This window comes from Callorhinus ursinus, unplaced genomic scaffold (assembly GCF_003265705.2).
Source record: "Callorhinus ursinus isolate GAN/ISIS: 27379988/994484 unplaced genomic scaffold, GSC_fseal_2.0 scaffold21, whole genome shotgun sequence".
NCBI lineage: Eukaryota > Metazoa > Chordata > Mammalia > Carnivora > Otariidae > Callorhinus > Callorhinus ursinus.
Window position 1 is genome coordinate 11,398,683 of NW_027397083.1, and position 21,479 is coordinate 11,420,161.

Genomic DNA, 21,479 nt, shown 5'->3' on the forward strand with positions numbered 1-21,479 from the left:
TCCTTTCCTGGGTGTGAAATTTGGTTAATTAAGTTAAATTATTTAATTAAATTTACTAACTCTCCTCTCATGAATAAAAATAATTCAAAGATCTGATTCCCACACTTTCATTTTGTTCCTGATGCAAAGTATTCTCTTAATTCCCAGGAGTAGAAAAGCTAATACAAATAAAAAATTAGTTCTCATTAATCTTAATATTCCAGCAAAAGGTTTGAAAATTAAAAGAGAACCGAGTTCTTTCAATATACCATTTGGTATAATAAAATTATCTGTTTCCACATGATATCCATCTTTCTTCCTGAAAGTAGATATAGGCATGCCTTGTTTTATTGTGCTTTGCTTTACTGTGCTTTTCAGATATTATAATTTTTACAAATTAAAGTTTTGTGGCAACTCTGCCTCAAGCAAGTCTACTGGTGCCATTTTTTCAACATTATTTGCTCATGTCTTAATTGTTTCTGTGTCACATTTTGGAAATTCTTGTAATATTTCAAATTGCTTCATTATTATTATATTTGTTATGGTGGTCTGTTGTCAGTGATCTTTGATGGTACTATCATAGTTGTTTTAGGACATGATGAACTACACCCCTATAAGACAGCAAATTTAATTGATCAGTATTTATGTTCTGACTGCTTCACAGACTGACCATGCTCTCATCTCTCTCTCTCTCCTCAGGCTTCCCCATTTCCCAAGACACAACGATATTGAAAATTAGACCAATTAGTAACCTTATAATGGCCTCTAAGTGAAGGAAAGAGTCACATGTCTCTCACTTTTTAAACTGAAAGCTAGAAATGATTAAGCCAGGTAAGGAAGGTATGTTGAAAACCAAGATAGGCCAAAAGCTAGTCCTCTTGCACCAGGTAGCCAAGTTGTGGGGGCAAAGGGAAAGTTCTTGAAAGAAATTAAAAGTGCTACTTCAATAAACATCTGAAAGGTAAGAAGAGAAACAGCCTTATTGCTGATATGGAGAAAGTTTTACTGGTCTGTATAGAAGATCAAACCAGACACAACATTTCCTTTAAGCCAAGGCCTTATCCAGAGCAAGGATTAGGCCAACTCTCCTGACTCTCTTCAATGTTGTAAAGGCTGAGAGAGGTGAGGAAGCTGCAGAAGAAAAGTTTGAAGCTAGCAGAGGTTGGTTCATGAGGTTTAAGGAAAGAAGCTGTCTTCATAAAAAAAAAAAAAAAAAAAATTGCAAGGTGAAGCAGCAAATGCTGAAATAGGTTCTGCAGCAAGTTCTCCAGAAAATCTAGCTAAAATAATGAAGGGTGGCTACCTTAAACCACAGATTTTTAATGTAGATGAAGTAGCCTTCTATTGGAAGAAGCCATCTAGGACTTCCATAGCTAGAGAGGAGAAGTCAATGCCTGGCTTCAAAGCTTAAAAGGACAGACTGACTCTCTTGTTAGGGACAAATGCAACTGGTGATTTTCTTTTTCTTTTTTTAAAGATTTTATTTATTTATTTGACAGAGAGAGAGAGAGAGAGAGAGAGCACAAGTAGGCAGAGAGGCAGGCAGAGGGAGAGGGAGAAGCAGGCTCCCCACTGAGCAGGGACCCTGACACGGGGCTCAATCCCAGGACCCTGGGATCATGACCTGAGCCGAAGGCAGCCGCTTAACCAACTGAGCCACCCAGGCGCCCCGCAACTGGTGATTTTCATCTGAAGCCAATGATCATTAACATTCTGAAAATCTTGGGGGTCCTTAAGAATTATGCTAAATTTTCTCTGCCTGTGTTCTGTAAATGGAACATCAAAGCCTGGATGACAGCACATCTGTTTATAACTACATGGTTTACTGAATATTTTAATCCCAACATTGAGACCTACTATTCAAAAAAAAGATTTTTTTCAAATTATGACTGCTCATTGACATGGCACCTGGTCACCTAAAGGCTCAGATAGGGATGTACAGGGAGATTGATGTTGTCTTCATGCTGTTAATAAAGCATCCATTCTGCAGCCCATGGATCAAGGCGTGATTTTGACTTTAAAGTGAAAATCTTTTGAAAAGGATTCGCCTTTTTAGATGTCATTAAGAACATTTGTGATTCATGACAAGAGGTGAAAATATCTACATTCACAGGAATTTGGAAGAAGTGGTCCTAACCCTCAAGGATGACTTTGGGGGGGTTCAAGACTTCAGTGGAGGTGGTAACTGCAGATGTGGAAATAGAAAACTAGAATTAGATGTGGAGCCTGAAGATGTGACTGAATTGCTGTGGTCTCATGATAAAACTTAAATGCCTTAAGAGTTTTTTCTCATGGAAGAGTAAAAAAAAAATGGTTTCTTGAGATGGAACCTACTCCTGGTGACAATGCTGTGAAGATTGTTGAAACAACAAAGGATTTAGAGTATTACATCAACTTAGTTGATAAAGCAGCAGCAGGGTTTGAGAGGACTGACTCCAATGTTGAAAGAAGTTCTACTGTGGGTAAAATGCTACCAAACAGCATCGCAGGATACAAAGAAGTTGTTTGTGAAAGAAAGAGTCAATTGATGTGGCAAACTTCATTGTCATCTTATTTTAAGAAATGGTCACAGCCACCCCAAACTTCAGCACCCACCACCCTGATCAGTCAGCAGCCCTCAACACGAAGGCAGCACCCTCCACTAGCTAAAAGATTATGGTTTGCTGGAGCTTAGATGATGATAAGCACGTTTTAGCAAGTAAGTGTTTTTAATTAAGGTCTGTACATTGGTTTTTAGACATAATGCTATTGCATACTTACCAGAATACAGTTTAGTGTAAACATAACTTTTTATATGCACTGGGAAAGTGAAACATTCATTTGACTTACTTTATTGCAATACTTACTTTATTGTGGTGGTCTGAAACCAAACCTGCAATATCTCCGAGTTATGCTTGCATATATACCTGTTGTGTATATAGCTAATAAAATAGAGTTGGAACAAAAAAGTGTGGGGGACCTCAATCTATGTGATCTTAGAGTGCTTGAGTTTTAGCAATTGACTCGAACTAAAGAATCATTTTAAAAGCGATAGCCACTTTTTAATGAAACCATGAAGTGAATTCTTTTGTGATATGAGTAATCCCTTCCATAATGCACAGGCTCATCTCCTAATTCACATGTGTAATCAGGTTCAATATAGGCATGACCTTATCTTTGTAACAGCTGTCAAATAAATAAATAAATGCTTATTTGCAGTAAGTTTAATTCAATCCCTCCTGGTTCAAGTGCAGAAGTGCACATTTGCCAAAGCACAGCTCTACACAGTGTATCAGACAGGTAAACTGGGAAATAACAGTGTCAGACAGATCAGCCCTGCATAAAGCTATCAGCAAAGAGGCTTCATTTTGAAATTCTAGAATTACCAAGCTGCAAATGCAACCAGATTTCAATTATGGGCTACAGCCTTTGGAGAAGCATTATTTTGTGGTGGGCTCTTCCTTTGTTCTATTTGTGCACAGGAAGCAGTCACGGTCAGTGTCATCCACGTGAAATAAGAGTGGCAGTGATGTATGCATACTGAGATGGGCGCACAGAAGACAGCTGCACTAGGGGCTCTGAGGAAGGGGCAGAGTGTCACAGGTGAGATGAAGCTAAAAGTGACAGGTTTAGGCAAAAGATAGGTGGATGGAATAAAAAAAAAAAAAACAAAAACAAGAGACCCTAGGGTTTACAATTTAAGAAGAGGCAACAATGCATAGAGAATAGCTTCAGAGGCAGAATGAAAGCTTTGCCTTCAATTAAAGCAATACATACCTAAATGTCATTTACCTCAGGTCTTTAGGAATATAAGCTTAAAAAAGAACAACAACCAAACAGTAATATCTGATTGCCTGAAAAAAAAAAAGTTTGTTTTAGAAACCAACAGATATTTTCTCCTCTATTGTGTTTTGAATATTCTGCAAAAATAGAAGTCTTGATCTTTTAAGAAATTTGGTCTTCGTAGACAGATATGGAACAAATAGGAAGTTGACCATTCCTAGTAAAAGAAATGATTCTATTATGAAATAGAGATACTAACTCCAAAGAGCATGGAGTTGGACAGGTATAGACATGTAGAAAATCATGAAATGACTTCATTCTGGCTGGGAAAAACTTACTGCAGAGAAATTGGAAATCTCTGTCTCTCTGTCTCTCCTCCCACTCTCTCTTTGCACTTGAACCTGGAGCTGCATAAAGCAAAATGTCAGTCTTTTATGTCAAAAAAACAGACTAGAGTTAGATAGTTAGATACAGAGTTAAACACACACTAGTGCAATGAAAAGATTGCATTTTATAGCTGGAAGATACATGCAAAATTATTTAGTTCACTATTATAGTTTCAAGATGAGAAAACTGTGAGCCCAAAAATGAAAATGAGATGAGGTAGCTTAGTGGTAAGTGATCAAACCATATATGACTTAGGCATTTGTTATTTTAGAAGGCTAAGCATAGTTTAAAATTTATAATATTTAGGTAAATATTTCTTACCTTGTGGGCTAGTGTATTTCTCTGGTCTTTCTAGTTAACCTGTCAGCCCCAAGCTGTTGAAATGGGTTGAAATGCACAATCTGAACCAGTGAACTAAAGTCTGGGTCCATTGAGAGAGTAAAACGTATCCAAGCATTATGGAAAAAGTTGATGTTCAACAATCCAAAGAGATAGGGTGGTGGATAAAGAATGAGAATCAGTTTCTGTACTGTCAAATGTAAAAGAAAAAGAAGGGACTAGAGTCTGTATGGGAAGACCAATCACAAAACCTGAAGAGGTCATATAGGTGGGTCCAAGCCATGGTCCCACTGGGATTTATGCTTTCAGGATAGAAGAGTGATGTGATGTTAACTTCTGTCTTTCTGTGAAGGATTCTCCTCCGTATACATTGATAAATACTAGGCAAGAAAATATTGCTCTCCAGGGCATGACAACTCTTTTTAAATGTATGATGATCGGTATGCGACAGATCAAAGAATGTGTGCAAGAGCAAACACCCACACATTGTTAGAATTCATTTTACCTCTAAAAAAAGTGATATCTTCTGAAGATCCCAATTTCTCTAAGTGAGGGTGTAAGTATGCAAATTGGAGAGATTTTGGCAGGATTAAATTGTTTTACATAAGAAAGAGGATTAAGGGGCGGGGGAGAAGAGATCCTGGAAGCTGAGGGAGGCTGAACAAGTTGCACAGAGATACTGGAGAGACGGAGTTTGGGGACAGGAGTGGGAGATCCTTTGAAATAGAGAAAGAAGAATATAAGGTGGGAGAAAGAGAAAGCAGAGGTATAATTTGCAGAACTTGGATTTATTTTTGTGCTGTGGGTTGTAACTTGCTTCTATATTCTCAAGGAACCACTTACTCACCAATGCTTTGGAGACTGGATTTATGCCACTTACTCGGATATGGGGATGTGCTGAGGCAAATTTCCAGGTGAGGAAGAACAGAGGTACAGCCCAAACTACAAAGTTGTTCGGAGACAAATGTGGGTTATCATGAGAGGAGGGGGCACTGCAAAGAGGCATAGCGATCACCATTTCAACAACTTGTTTATACCTTCAAGTTTTACCCCAAATTTTAATGACGCATTTTCATTGTTGGGATTTTCAATAAAGCACTTACTTTATTAGAAAACAAGTACAGGGAAATCTGTGCTCTAGCTTTACCTCCTATCTATTGGAAACCCAGCCCTACGGAACATGAAACCACAGAACTCAGGGAGAATTCATTTAATAAAGGCATAGAGTTTGGAAAAAAAGATAATCAATAGATCTTAGCTCCCTTGCCAGGTGAGATTCAGGAACAGCTGTTGGATAAGCTTTGCTTAAAGGCTCAGCACAGAGGCGTTCATAGGTCAGAGATATCTCATGAGGGGAAAGGCGAAAGAGGTTACAGCACCCTGGCCTCATGCTTTCTGACCCCAGGGAAGAAAATGGTATTGTCAGCAAACCTTTAGAATACTCCAGTTTTCAAAAGCTACACAAACATTACCAGGAGGATAAGGACCTGGGAGTCATAACTCCTAAATAAGAGTTCTAAAATAAAGAATCGTAGTTTTGAATACATTATAAATTAGTCTTGTGACAAATGTTCCTAGATAGGTATGCTCAGTAGTTCTATATCCAGAAGTCATATGTCAGTTAATAATTTTTTTTTTTAGTTTTATACCAAAGCAGGGCTTTTTAAAAGTTTAGGAGAAGCTTAAAAAAAAATAATAATAATCTTACCACCAAAAGAAGAAGCACATTGCTTAAAGACAAGAAGAATGGACAAAGTTTCTAGTGTAACAATTTTGTGCACTAAAAAATTATAAAATTATAGCATATATAAAATTAATATATGTAGTATATATTCTAAAATAATCCCACAGAGCTATGTTTTTTAGGTTAAACAGTGCAGCTCTATGAGATCATTTCACAATTGCCATCAGGGTGTATACTTTGAAGGGTATATCCAACAACATAATATAAATTTCTATTAAGAAAGTAAAACTCAAGAAAACAACAATAGCACTCTTTACACACATGCACAAAATACAGACACATATACCAAGTGAATCTCTACAAAATCTTTTTGGTTAAAGAAATATAGAAAATAGGGTGCCTGGGTGGCTCAGTCGTTGAGTGGCTGCCTTCCGCTCAGGTCGTGATCCCAGGGTCCTGGGATCGAGTCCCATATCGGGCTCCCTGCTCAGCCGGAAGTCTGCTTCTCCCTCTTCCACTCCCCCTGCTTGTGTTCCTGCTCTCGTGCTCTCTCTTTGTCAAATAAATAAATAAAATCTTAAAAAAAAAAGAAATATAGAAAATATAGGAAGTAGTGCTTACATTTTGTGTGGAGTGTTTGTTTAATCAAATATTAAAGTGTAACTTCCCAGTGTATGCAATATTTTTGTACATGAAGCAGAAGATAATTTTTTTTCCTGAGATCATTTAACTTATAAGGGTTTCTTCGTGATTTTAGGTGATGGTATCTTTCATTTTAAAAGACAACTTGCCAGGAGTGGAGCAAGATGGCAGAGGAGTAGGAGACCTGGATTTCATCTGGTCTCAGGAATTCAGCTGAATAGGGATCAAACCATTCTGAACACCTACGAACTCAACAGGAGATCGAAGAGGAGAGTAGCAACAACTCTCTGAACAGAGAAGCGACCACTTACTGGAAGGTAGGACGTGCGGAGAAGTGAATCCGAGGCGATATTCAGGAGGATAGACGGCGGGGAGGGGGCCTCCGCCGGCCGCTAATGGCAAGTGATAAAGCCGCAGAGCACAAAATCGGAACTTTTAGAAGTTGGTTCCGCAGAGGGACGTTGCTCCAGTGGCTAAGCGGGGGGTGGAAACCTCACGGGACAGTGTGGTCTCAGGACCCTCGGGGTCACAGAAAAACTGGGGATGCCTGAGTGCAGCAGAGCTCCCAGGTATCAGAGCGGAGAAGCCAGCTGCAGAGATGGAACTGAGGCGCAGGCTCTCAGCTCGGGGTTGCCATAAACTGTGATCCGCGGGCCAGTCGGGCCACTGCTCCTCCAGCAGGGACCCAACAAGCGGCAGAGCCAGGGAGACTCCCCTTCCTCCCCAGGAGGAGCGGCGCGGGAGCGCACTGCAGGGATCTGCTGGGTTTGGAGACTCCACACCAAGTTGGGTGCCAGAGATAGAAATGCTTGGTCAGAGGCCGGGTGAGCACGGAGTGTGGCCAGAGACCAGGAAGATGGGAGTGACTGCTTTTCTCTGGGAGCGCACTGCGGAGCGGGGCCCCGAGTTCTCAGCTCCACCGGGCGGAGATTGGGAGGCCACCATTTTCACCCTGGTCCTCCAAAGCTGTACCAGAGCTTGCAGGGAACAAAAGCTCCTGAGAGCAAACCCCAGCAGCTTACTTAGCCCAGACTCACAAGGGCGGGGCAATTCCGCCTCCAGCAAAGACATTTGGGAACCACGGCAACAGGCCCCTCCACCAGAAGATCAGCACAAACAGCCAGTAAGCCAAGACCAAGTTTACCGATCAAGGAGAACGGGAGAACTCCAGCGCTAGGGGAATACTGCAAATAGAATTCATGGCTTTTTTACCATGATTCATTAGTTTTTCAAAGTTAACTTTCTTTAACTGTTTTTTTTTAATTTTTCTTTTTCCCTTTTTCAACTAACATCTTATCAATCCCTTTTTCAAAAACACATTTTTTATTTTTCATTTTTAGAGTCATATTTTATCCCTTTATACTAGTTACACATATTTTTGGCATATATATATATATAAGTTGTTCTCTCTTTAAAATTTTGAAATACAGTTTCTTCTAACAGATCAAAATATACCCTAAATCACTAGTGTATGGCTTTGTTCTAGTCTCCTGCCTGATCACATTCTCTCCCTTTTTTTTTCTTTTCTTTTTTTCTAGATCTTCTTTCTTTTCTCAAACAACTTCTTATCTTATCAATTCCTTTTATAAAATCTTCTATAATTTTCATCTTTACATTCATCTTCCATCCCTTCATTGTATCAGCCCTTAATTTGTACATATATAAGTCTGTCTTCCTTTAAAATTTTAGGAGGCACTTTCTTCTAACAGACCAAAATACGCCCAAAATCTAATGTGTGGCACTGATCTATGCACTAGTCTGAACATATTTGATCATATTCTGTTTTATTTTTTGTTTTGTTCTGTTTTTGATTGTTTTTACCTTTTTCTTTTTCCTTTTTTATTTTCTTTTCTCTTTCTTTTTTCTTTCTTTCCCTTTCTTTTCCGCTGGTTTCAGGTAGTTTCTGATTTGTATAGAGTATATTTGCTGGGGACGTTGTTAACCTGTTAGCATGCTGTTCTCTCATTCATCTATTCTCCTCTGGACAAAATGACAAGATGAAAAAAATCACCTCAGCAAAAAGAACAAGAGGTAGTACCGTCTGACAGGGACATACTCAATACGGACATTAGTATGATGCTGGACCTAGAGTTCAGAATACTGATTTTAAAGATACTAGCTGGGCTTGAAAAAAAGCATGGAAGTTATTAGAGAAACCCTTTCTGGAGAAATAAAAGAACTAAAATCTAACCAAGTCGAAATCTAAAAGGCTATTAATGAGGTGCAATCAAAAATGGGGGCACTAACTGCTAGGATAAATGAGGCAGAAGAGAGAATCAGCGATATAGAAGACCAAATGATGGAAAATAAAGAGGCTGAGAAAAAGAGAGAGAAACAACTACAGGATCACGAGGGCAGAATTCGAGAGATAAGCGATACGATAAGATGAACTAATATTAGAATAACTGGGATCCCAGAAGAAGAAAGAGAGAGGGGCAGAAGGTATATTGGAGCAAATTATAGCAGAGAATTTCCCTAATGTGGGGAAGGAAACAGGCATCAAAATCCAGGAGGCACAGAGAACCCCTCTCAAAATCAATAAAAATAGGTCAACACCACGACATCTAATAGTAAAACTTACGAGTCTCAGAGACAAAGAGAAAATCCTGAAAGCAGCTCAGGAGAAGAGATATGTAACCTAAAATGGTAGAAATATTAGATTGGCAACAGACCTATCCACAGAGACCTGGCAGGCCAGAAAGGACTGGCATGATATCTTCAGAGCACTAAATGAGAAAAATATGCAGCCAAGAATATTATATCCAGTTAGGCTGTCATTGAAAATTGAAGGAGAGATAAAAAGCTTCCAGGACAAACAAAAACTAAAGGAATTTGCAAACGCAAAACCAGCCCTCCAAGAAATATTGAAAGGGGTCCTCTAGCAAAGAGAGCTTAAAAGCAGCATAGATCAGAAAGGAACACAGACAATATAGAGCAACAGTCACCTTACAGGCAATACAATGGCACTAAATTCATACCTTTCAATAGTTACCATGAATGTAAATGGGCTAAATGCCCTAATCAAAAGACATAGGCTATCAGATTGGATTAAAAAACAAGACCCATCAATATACTGTCTGCAAGAGACTCATTTTAGACCCAAAGACACTCCCAGATTGAAAGTGAGGGGGTTGAAAACCATGTACCATGCTAATGGACACCAAAAGAAAGCTGGGGTGGCAATCCTTATATCAGAAAAAATAGATTTTAAACCAAAGACTGTAATAAGAGATGAAGAAGGACACTCTATCCTATTTAAAGGGTCTATCCAACGAGAAGATCTAACAATTGTAAATATCTATGCCCCTAACATGGGAGCAGCCAATTATATAAGGCAATTAATAACAAAAGCAAAGAAACACATTGACAACAATAAAATAATAGTGGGGGATTTTAACACTCCCGTGACTGAAATGGACAAATCATCTAAGCAAAAGATCAACAAGGAAATAAAGACTTTAAATGACACACTGGACCAAATGGACTTCACAGACATATTCAGAACATTCCATCCCAAAGCAAGGGAATACACATTCTTCTCTAGTGCCCATGGAACATTCTCCAGAGTTGATCACATCCTAGGTCACAAATGAGGTCTCAACCAGTACCAAAAGATTGGGATTATTTCCTGCATATTTTCAGACCACAACGCTTTGAAACTAGAACTCAATCACAAGAGGAAAGTCGGAAAGAACTCAAATACATGGAGGCTAAAGAGCATCCTACTAAAGAATGAATAGGTCAACCAGGAAATCAAAGAAGTTTAAAAAATTCATGGAAACCAATGAAAATGAAAACACAACTGTTCAAAATCTTTGGGATACAGCAAAGGCAGTCCTGAGAGGAAAGTATATAGCAATACAAGCTTTTCTCAAGAAACAAGAAAGGTCTCAAATACACAACCTAACCCTACACCTAAAGGAGCTAGAGAAAAAAACAGCAAATAAAGCCTAAACCCAGCAGGAGAAGAGAAATAATAAAGATCAGAGCAGAAATCAATGAACTAGAAACCAAAAGAACAGTAGTACTGATCAAGGAAACTAGGAGCTGGTTCTTTGAAAGAATTAACAAGATTGATAAACCCCTGGACAGACTGATCAAAAAGAAAAGAGAAATGACCCAAATCAACAAAATCATGAATGAAAGAGGAGAGATTACAATCAACACCAAAGAAATACAAACAATTATAAGAACATATTATGAGCAACTCTATGCCAGGAAATTAGATAACCTGGAAGAAATGGATGCATTCCTAGAGATGTATCAACTACCAAAATTGAACCAGGAAGAAATAGAAAACCTGAACAGACCTATAACCACTAAGGAAATTGAAGCAGTCATCAAAAATCTCCCAAAAACAAAAGCCCAGGGCCACATGGCTTCCCAGGGGAATTCTACCAAACATTTCAAAAAGAATTAATACCTATTCTCCTGAAACTGTTCCAAAAAATAGAAATGGAAGGAAAACTTCCAAACTCATTTTATGAGGTCAGCATTACCTTGATCCCAAAACTAGTCAAAGACCCCATCAAAAAGGAGAATTACAGACCAATATCCTTGATGAACATGGCTGCAAAAATTCTCACCAAAATACTAGCCAATAGGACCCAACAGTACATTAAAAGGATTATTCATCACGACCAAGTGGGATTTATCCCTGGGCTGCAAGGCTGGTTCAACATCCGCAAATCAATCAACGTGATACAATACATTAACAAAAGAAAGAACAAGAATCATATGATCCTCTCAATAGATGCAGAAAAAGCATGTGACAAAGTACAGCATCCTTTCTTGATCAAAACTCTTCAGAGTATAGGGATAGAGGGTACATACCTTAATATCATAAAAGCCATCTATGAAAAACCTACAGCGAATATCATTCTCAATGGGGAAAACCTGAGAGCTTTTCCCCTAAGGTCAGGAACGTGGCAGGGATGTCCACTCTCACCACTGCTATTCAACATAGTATTAGAAGTCCTAGCCACAGCAATCAGACAACAAAAAGAAATCAAAGGCATCCAAATCGGCAAAGAGGAAGTCAAACTCTCACTCTTTGCAGATGATATGATAGTTTATGTGGAAAACCTAAAAGACTCCACCCCAAAACTGCTAGAACTCATACAGGAATTCAGTCAAGTAGCAGACTATAAAATCAATGCACAGAAATCAGTGGCATTCCTATACACCAACAACAAGACAGAAGAGAGACTAATCAAGGAGTCGATCCCATTTACAATTGCGCCCCAAACCGTAAGATACCTAGGAATAAATTTAACCAAAGAGGCAAAGGATCTGTCCTCAGAAAACTATAAAATACTCATGAAAGAAATTGAAGAAGACACAAAGAAATGGAAAAACGTTCCATGCTCATGGATTGGAAGAACAAACATTGTGAAGATGTCAATGCTACCTACAGCCATCTACACATTCAAAGCAATCCCCATCAAATCCATTCACTTTTTTCAAAGAAATGGATCCAGATTATTTAATCCTAAAATTGTATGGAACCAGAAGAGACCCCGAATAGCCAGAAGAATATTGAAAAAGAAAAGCAAAGCTGGCGGTATCACAGTTCCGGACTTCCAGCTCTATTACAAAGCTGTCATCATCAAGACAGTATGGTACTGGCACAAAAAGAGACACAGAGATCAATGGAACAGAATCGAGAGCCCAGAAATGGACCCTCAACTCTATGGTCAACTCATCTTTGACAAAGCAAGAAAGAATGTCCAATGGAAAAAGAGAGTGTCTTCCACAAATGGTGTTGGGAAAATTGGTGTCAGCCACATGCAGAAGAATGAAACGGGACCATTTCCTTACACCACACACAAAATAGACTCCAAATGGTGAAAGACCTAAACATGAGACAGGAGTCCATCAAAATCCTAAAGGAGAACACAGGCAGCAACCTCTTCGACCTCAGCCGCAGCAACTTCCTCCTAGAAACATCACCAAAGGCAAGGGAAGCAAGGATGAAAACAAACTGTTGGGATTTCATCAAGATAAAAAGCTTTTGCACAGCTAAAGAAACAGTCCACAAAACCAAAAGACAACTGACAGAATGGGAGAAAATATTTGCAAATGACATATCAGATAAAGGACTAGTATCCAAAAATCTATAAAGAACTTACCAAACTCAACACCCAAAGAACAAATAATCCAATCAAGAAATGGGCAGAAGACATGAACAGACATTTTTCCAAAGAAGACATCCAAATGGCCAACAGACACATGAAAAAGTGCTCAACGTCGCTCGGCATCCAAATCAAAACCTCAATGAGATACCACCTCACACCGGTCAGAATGGCTAAAATTAACAAGTCAGGAAACAAGAGATGTTGGCGGGGATGCGGAGAAAGGGGAACCCTCCTATACTGTTGGTAGGAAAGCCAATTGGTGCAACCACTCTGGAAAACAGTATGGAGGTTCCTCAAATAGTTGAAAATAGAGCTACCCTACAATCCAGCAATTGCACTACTGGGTATTTACCCCAAAGATACAAATGTAGGGATCCGAAGGGGTACGTGCACCCCAATGTTTATAGCAGCAATGTCCACAATAGCCAAACCTTGGAAAGAGCCAAGATGTCCATCGACAGATGAATGGATAAAGAAGATGTGGTATATATACACAATGGAATATTATGCAGCGATGAAAAGGAATGAGATCTTGCCATTTGCAACGACGTGGATCGAACTAGAGGGTGTTATCCTGAGCAAAATAAGTCAATCAGAGAAAGACATGTATCATATGACCTCACTGGTATGAGGAATTCTTAATCTCAGGAAACAAACTGAGGGTTGCTGGAGTGGTGGGGGGTGGGAGGGGTTGGGTGGCTGGGTGATAGACACTGGGGAGGTTATGTGCTATGGTGAGCGCTGTGAATTGTGGAAGACTGTTGAATCACAGATCTGTACTTGAAACCAATAATGCAATATATGTTAAGAAAAAAAAAGAAGAAGAAGATAGCAGGAGGGGAAGAATGAAGGGGAGTAAGTCGGTGGGGGAGACGAACCATGAGAGACGATGGACTCTGAAAAACAAACTGAGGGTTCTAGAGGGGAGGGGGGTGGGGGGGATGGGTTAGCCTGGTGATGGGTATTAAAGAGGGCACATTCTGCGTGGAGCATTGGCTGTTATGCACAAACAATTAATCATGGAACACTACATCAAAAACTAATGATGTAATGTATGGTGATTAACATAACAATAAAAAACTTTAAAAAAATAAAATAAAAGACAACTTGCCATTCTAAATATTATTGCTATTATAAACCAAAATTGCTTTTGCTCTCCAAACTTGCTATAGGTTCTATTTTGACCACTGCTTAGAGAAGTATTTAACCTGATTTTGAAAGCTAGAAATGAAAGATTTATTAAAGTAAGATCATTTCTATCTGACTGCAGAATCACAACTGGAAGTGGGAAGAAGGGTATGGAACTGAACACTATCAGTACTTCACACTGCTGGATTGCCGATTCACATTTTTGTTGAAATCAATTTTTTTTAATTATCTGTTTTCAGAATGAAATGTATCCCTTACCATCAAGCATTGGTTTTCAAAATTGCATGTCTCATGAGATCTAAGAGAAAACCTGTACTTTAGAATTAAATCACATAATTATATTGAAAGATAAAAAAGAGATTAAATATAGAATGATTTGTCTTGTCTTTTAAATATTGTAAGGCAAAATAAAAGTATTTATTCAAGACTGAGGTTCACTGATTTTTAAAAAGAAATATGCCAAAATATGCAATTGCCCTATTTTTAGAGTGCCAAAGGAGTGTGAAGGGAGAAACTGCTGCTTCAGTTACATGGGTGCAGAAGAACATGAATTGACCAACTAGTACAAGCTTTAAAAAATGACCATTTACAAGAGAACCAGGCAAAGTTGTTAGCTATGTTTGAAGATTTGAAAATACTGAAGAACTTGAAACCTCACATGTCAAATAGAAAGATTACAGATTATTTATATTTCAAATATTTGTTGAGAATACTAAAAGTATGGTAAAATGGTCTTTATTTTACTAATTTGATGAAGTGCCCAGGGACAAGCTTCCTTAACATGACTTTTATGGGAAAAAAATTTTTCAACCACCATCCCGTAGGATGACTTCAGACAATTTTTTTCTTATGTCTTGACTGAGCATCCCATTTGAAAGTTTGTAATTAAAAATAAGTGGATAATTATTGTGAGACTTTGCTAAAATTATCTTTACTTAGTGACCTTCTATTTAATCTCAAATACATGTAAGGCAATAAAAGGTTAGCAATGATGAATGTATCTACTATATATCAGTTGTGCAATAGATAATAAAGTATGTTATTCATGTTATTATTTTTACTTTCCTTTGTTGCTACCCTATTCAAGTAGTTTTTAAAAGATTTTATTTATTTATTTATTTGAGAGAGAGAGAGAGAACATGCATGCATAAGCTGGAGGAAGGGGAAGAGGGAGAGGGAGAAGCAGACTCCCCACTGAGCAGGGAGCTCGATGTGGGGTTTGATTCCAGGACCCCAAGATCATGACCTGAGCCAAAAGCAGATGCTTAGGGGCGCCTGGGTGGCTCAGTCATTAAGCGTCTGCCTTCGGCTCAGGTCATGATCCCGGTGTCCTGGGATCGAGCCCTGCATCGGGCTCCCTGCTCCATGGGAAGCCTGCTTCTCCCTCTCCCACTCCCCCTGCTTGTGTTCCCTCTCTAGCTGTGTCTCTGTCAGATAAATAAATAAAATCTTAAAACAAAAAAAAAGCAGATGTTTAACTGACTGAGCCACCCAGACGTCCCTCTATCCAAGTATTTTTAAGGGCACAGTAACAAAAGCTGGTTTCATAACTTGTATAGTTCAGCAGCCTGTATGAAATAATAAAGAAACATATACCAACTTCCTTCTAATAACCCAGATCAATAGGTGTGTATTTATAATTAACGGAATGAAACTGATGCTTCAGAGGGCCCTCACTCAGAGAGCCCTTAAGTGTTTCCCTAAAAATGAGTTCTCATGGTCAAGCCTCTTTGTAAAATGTACAAAAGCAAGATATATTGGTCACAATTTTAAAAGATCTCTTTCTCTTTCCAATCCAGCTTTCCACCTTCTTCTCATGTGACTGATATTTACAGAATTGGAAATGTATAAAGAGATGATTAAAGAAAACATACCTAGAAGTATATGAGGAAAAATAATGTATAATTAACATTTATTAAGTGTTATCCACTCTGCCAAGCTCTTTGGAGAGAATTTCATTTCTCTTCCAGTAAAATACTGTGAATCACGTAGTCGTATTGTTTAAAGGAAATTATTTTCAGAATAAAGGTAATTATGTTTAATTTATTAATTAATATATGGAAACAGCCTACATTATTTTAAATGTCTATAATGTTTAAACTTTTGACTTTGATGGAGCAGTCATTCCTCAGGGACAGATGAGACAGAAAGAAATTTTATAATTTATTCTAAAAGGTACATTTTGTTTGTTTTGCCCTAATTACTGGTTCAAGTACCAATTTAAATTAGGGAAACAAAATGGAAGAACACCAGAAATATTTGTAAACTATCAGTTTTGAGGACTTTTGGAAAATAGGAAGCAAACAGTATTTATATGTAACATACAATATTGTGTATGTGATCTATCCATATCTATATATCTTACAAATAAAATATACCTCACATATAAGACAGCAAAAGCAATTTTTAGTCTTTCTGGGGAAAATGTGGAGATACCCACACATGTGAAGACAACAAATACACAGGACAGTGTCTCTTTAACCTTTAACAGCACTGAAACCCCAGACAGACTTGTGCTTATTTCCCTTCTCTTTGCAGAGCGTATCTAAAAGAGTAGGTTATATGCAGGAAAAAGATTCGTAATGGCACTATTAATGCTAAAGAGAGAAACCAAAAAGAAATTCACAAGACTACCACAAATTTAGAGCAGGAAAAAAAACAAAACAAAAACAAAAAAACAACCCAATAGCTCTAGCTTGAAATGAAATATACAATACTACTTGATACATAAAAATATTTTTTGGTTTGTTTTAACCAAAGATTTCACACCATGAATGAATACTGCCTAAATCTGAGGAAACAAAAGATAAAGTATTGGCATGTGATAAATGTGACCAGGCGAAAAACTATCTCTCTCCCCCTCTCTCTCAAACACACACACACACCCACACCCACCCAGCAGCCATGTCTGTGCACTTAGCTAATGGGAATGCCTTGGGGAATGGAAGCAGTGGGGCAGCTGAGAGGCCTTTCTCTTTTTAATCTCTGTTTCTCTTTAAAAATGTATATTGCTTCTCTTTTGACAGTTTTCTCTTCAAATCCTATTTTTTCGCATCTGTATACATTTACGACTGTCACTTAAGAAGTTGCTTTAGCATCTGACCACTAGGGGGTACTCTCACTGCACATTTTGCTATACAACTGGTGAGGCCGTGATCTTGACAGGGAGGGCAGTGAGATAAATTTTATTTTTGACTAATTTCAATTCTAAATTTGCTTGGCTATTATTTTTTTTTAACCCCCGACCCAAGGATTTGACATCATTGTATTCTTCACTGTAAAACGCTAAGCCATTTTTTCTAAGTGCTGTTAATATTCAGACAACTTGGAGTGTTTCCTAAGGAGAACAGAAATCTGAGCTTAAATAGCTCCTTCTAATTTTGCATCAGATTTCTGTTCTTTTCAGGCAACAATAAACCCCCATGGGTATATGGCATCAAATTATGTCAGTTTAGTTCTTCTATTTGTTGTCTATTTAATGAAATATCCAACATTTATTATGATGAATAACATATTTAAAATATTCAAAATGTCCATGTGAAAATAAAATCAGCCCATTTAATTTAAAAGTATTATTATCACTAGTGTAAAGAACTGATCTTTTATTTGTTAATCTATTATGCCATTTAAAACATTTTTTTAAAAGATTTTATTTATTTATTTGACAGAGAGAGAGACAGGGAGAGAGGGAACACAAGCAGGGGGAGTGGGAGAGGGAGAAGCAGGCTTCCCGCAGAGCAGGGAGCCCGATGTGATGATGCGGGGCTTGATCCCAGGACTCTGGGATCATGACCTAAGCCGAAGGCAGACACTTAACGACTGAGCCACTCAGGCCCCCTAAAACATTTTAATAATGCACTTCCATTCGAGTTTTATATAATAATTACACTTACAAGTGACAAACAGCTTGCCACAAAGTTCTAGTATGACTTCCTTTAACAAAATAATGACATATTAGTCAATTGAAATTTATACGAAAAAAAATGATTATAATATTTCCATGAGGGCAATGAGAGTAAATGAACTCTATTTCTTGTATTTAAGCAATTATCAATGCACAAATTCAGGTTATTTAATACATTACCAATATAAAACTACAGATTATGTTTCAGTTTTAGAAAATGTCAGGGCTAATTTTGGAAGACCTTAAAATGTGAAGAAAAGGTTAGTAGGTACATTGTCTACATTGTCCACTCAGGTTTCTACATCTTTCATTGGCTTTGAGATATTTTAAAATTTTGTAAGTTGTAGAAAAATATTAATGCAGGTAATTTTTGCCCATAGGATGGAAATTAATTGTTCCTAGTGGAATGCAATTGATTGTTGCCCTGTGGATGGGCCTTTTTTTTAATGTATTTGCAAATTCATTTCAGAATTTATTTCCTATGTATGTGTGCTTCACGTGATTCTTCTCTGAATTGGTTTTAATGGTTCCCACATTCATCATCAAGTTAATATCTTTGACATATGTTCACCTTATATTTTTAAAAGGCATGATTTTGCCATTAAATTTATGGTTTAAGTTAATGGGTGACGATTCAGATCAACAACACATATGATCAGGTTCCATTAAAACAGAAATTACAAAATTTGAAAATATTTTTTATAAAAACTGTCTAATAAGACCTGTCTTTTAAATATATTAAAATACAGCATTAATTTCACCTAGATCAGCCTTTTAATGAGCCATATTCCTTACTCAGCCATGGCTTCAAGAGCTCAAACATAAACATGAATAAATCCCCACAATCAATGTCGGTTCATATACATCATATTTTTCAACAATTTAAAATAAAATACATATGCATTTTTAGATGGCTGCAATATACTTAGATAAGATATACAGAAATATATATTATTCCTGTTACAATATAATTCAATCACATTTCCTCTGCTCCCGCCTCCCAACTCGCTCCCTTCTGAATCCTATTGCAACGGTCTAACATACACGTTTGCCCTACAGTACAGGTATGGAAGATTTATTTCCTGATGTTGTCAAATTTGTTTTTCTGATGCCATGGTTATGTTTTGATGTATGACTGGTAAGGTGTTAAGAGTACTTACAAGAATAGATTCTTGGTTTTAGGGCATTCTGTGTGAGTGCAAAAGAGCTGCTTCTCCCTTAAGATGGCCCACATTGCAGAGTCATTTAAAAATTTCACCTTTGAAGAAATTCTGTTCCTTCTAAACTGAACAATTCTTGGGCCTCGGTACATGATAGCTCAACTTGTGAAGTCAGATCTGTGTGGCCAATGGTTAATAGCTGAACAGCATGAAGGGGCAAGCCAACAGGGCAGTCACCCATGGCAACAATCTTTAGAGAGCATTATGATATCACTGGGCTGCTAAAACATCACTGGAAATATGAGCTGATGAGCCAACCTTAGTTATCAGGTGTCAGAGGATGTTAAGATGGGGCTCTTACACTGTGTCTTTAATAAAGACAAAACATTCAGTGGCACATAACCCACATTCTAAATCAAGTACAAAACCTCCAATATGGGATTTTTAAAGCGGGTGATTTTCAAGTTAGTCCCTGAGACCAGTGGTTTTCAACTAAGGTCAATTTTGCCTCCGAAGGGACGTTGGCAATGTCTACAGACAATTTAGGGAGTTGGAATTTGGGTTGATGGGGAAAGTGGCTACTGGCATGTAGTGGGTAGAGGTTAGAGATGCGTTAAACATTCTTTTTTTTTTTAAGATTTTATTAATTTATTTGACAGAGAGCGAGAGAGGGAACACAAGCAGGGGGAGTGGGAGAGGGAGAAGCAGGCTTCCTACAGAGTAGGGAACTTGATGTGGGGCTTGATCCCAGGACCCCGGGACCCCGACCTGAGCTGAAGGCGGACGCCCAATAACTGAGCCACCTAAGAGCCTCTGCGTTAAACATTCTGTCATGCACATGGCAGACCTCCATAAAAAATTATTCCGCCCAAAATGCCAGTAGTGCTGATACTGAAAAACCCTGGCTTATCATAACAATATTCTCTTGATCAGAGAAGGATGGAGTTAGAGAAGTCAGGAAGGACAATTGGCTTGGATTAAGATTTACTTGGAATTGTAATCCCCACCATGGGGAGAGGTTTTCTTTCGGCAAATCTTAGGTTTCACTGACGGGGTTTTCAAAGAGTCTGTCATTGGAAAGAATAGCATTTGTCTCCTGAAATGGAAGAGTCAAGTTAGTCTCAGGGACTAACTTGAAAATCACCCGCTTTAAAAATCCCATATTGGAGGTTTTGTACTTGATTTAGAATATGGGTTATGTGCCACTGAATGTTTTGTCTTTATTCAAGACACACTGTAAGAGCCCCATCTTAACAGCCTCTGACACCTGATAACTAAGGTTGGCTCATCAGCTCATATTTCCAGTGATTGTCTCTCTGGCAATTGACCGATGCCTGAGAAGAGCACATAAATAAAGTCACACTTTAGAGCCAGCTACTCTTTTAGTCGAGTGAGAAGAGATCACCACAAGAAGGAAAGCAGCAGTTTTAATACAAAGATAATGCGTTACTGAGGAGTTGTAATAGAATCCTTCATAGGAGGGCTCTGATTAGATCTTTTTGAAATGGACTCTGCTCAAAAGTGTAGTGTGGACTGGGTTTGGAGAGGGGCAGGTCTTAAGGAGTCAGCCTGATTAGGCATAGCTTATATTAAAAACTTTAAAAATTGAGTGATTTCCAGTGATTGAGGAATTATTTTTCCCAAAAAGCTCAAAAGAGCACCCACTAGAGAAAGAATACCTTCTGATCTAACAGCAATAATGTCAAATCACCTTGGTAATTATCACACGCTGTCTTTGCTCTCCTCCCTTCCACTGCTGTAGATCTGAAGGAACCAGAGGCAACCTCATGAGGTTTGACCAGACTTCCTCACTTCACTGTAGTCCACTGCAGAACAAAGCTGATAGAGAAAAGAATCATGTTTTGGACATTCTTTTTTAAATTTTATTTACTTATTTTAGAGAGAGAGAGGGAGGGAGAGAAAGAGAGAGTGCCCGAGTGGGAGGGAGGGCAAAAGGGAGAGGGAGAGAGAATCTGAAGCTGACTCCCCACTGAGTGCAGAGCCCAACACGGGATTTGATCTCTGAACTGCAAGATCATGACCTGAGCTGAGACCAAGAGTAGGACCTGAATGAACTGAAACACCCTGGCGCCCCTGGACATTTATTTTTAATTGAAACTGCTTTGGGGACCAAAGCTATGTTGAAGGAATTTTCAGTATCCAAATATATGCCAAAAGTTGGGGATTTTATTCAAGACACAAGGAAGAAAGAGTCCATAACTTGAATTTGAAAGGGCAGTGGAGGAAAAGAATAAATTGCTTTCTGTTTGTATCCATACTCTGGAAACAGATGATAGAGAACACATCAAAGAAAAGGTGGGTCTAAGGAAGGTGGG

General features: G+C 38.3%; 1 long non-coding RNA gene across 1 annotated transcript in view; it reads right to left on the reverse strand.

Annotated features, from left to right (window-relative positions):
* LOC141374756 (uncharacterized) overlaps positions 1 to 19,343 on the reverse strand; it is a 58,417-nt gene extending 39,074 nt beyond the window's left edge. The window contains exon 1 of the long non-coding RNA XR_012381881.1: positions 19,144 to 19,343. This is a non-coding gene — a long non-coding RNA (uncharacterized lncRNA). The remainder of the gene's footprint in view (positions 1 to 19,143) is intronic.
* Positions 19,344 to 21,479: the final 2,136 nt, after the last annotated feature.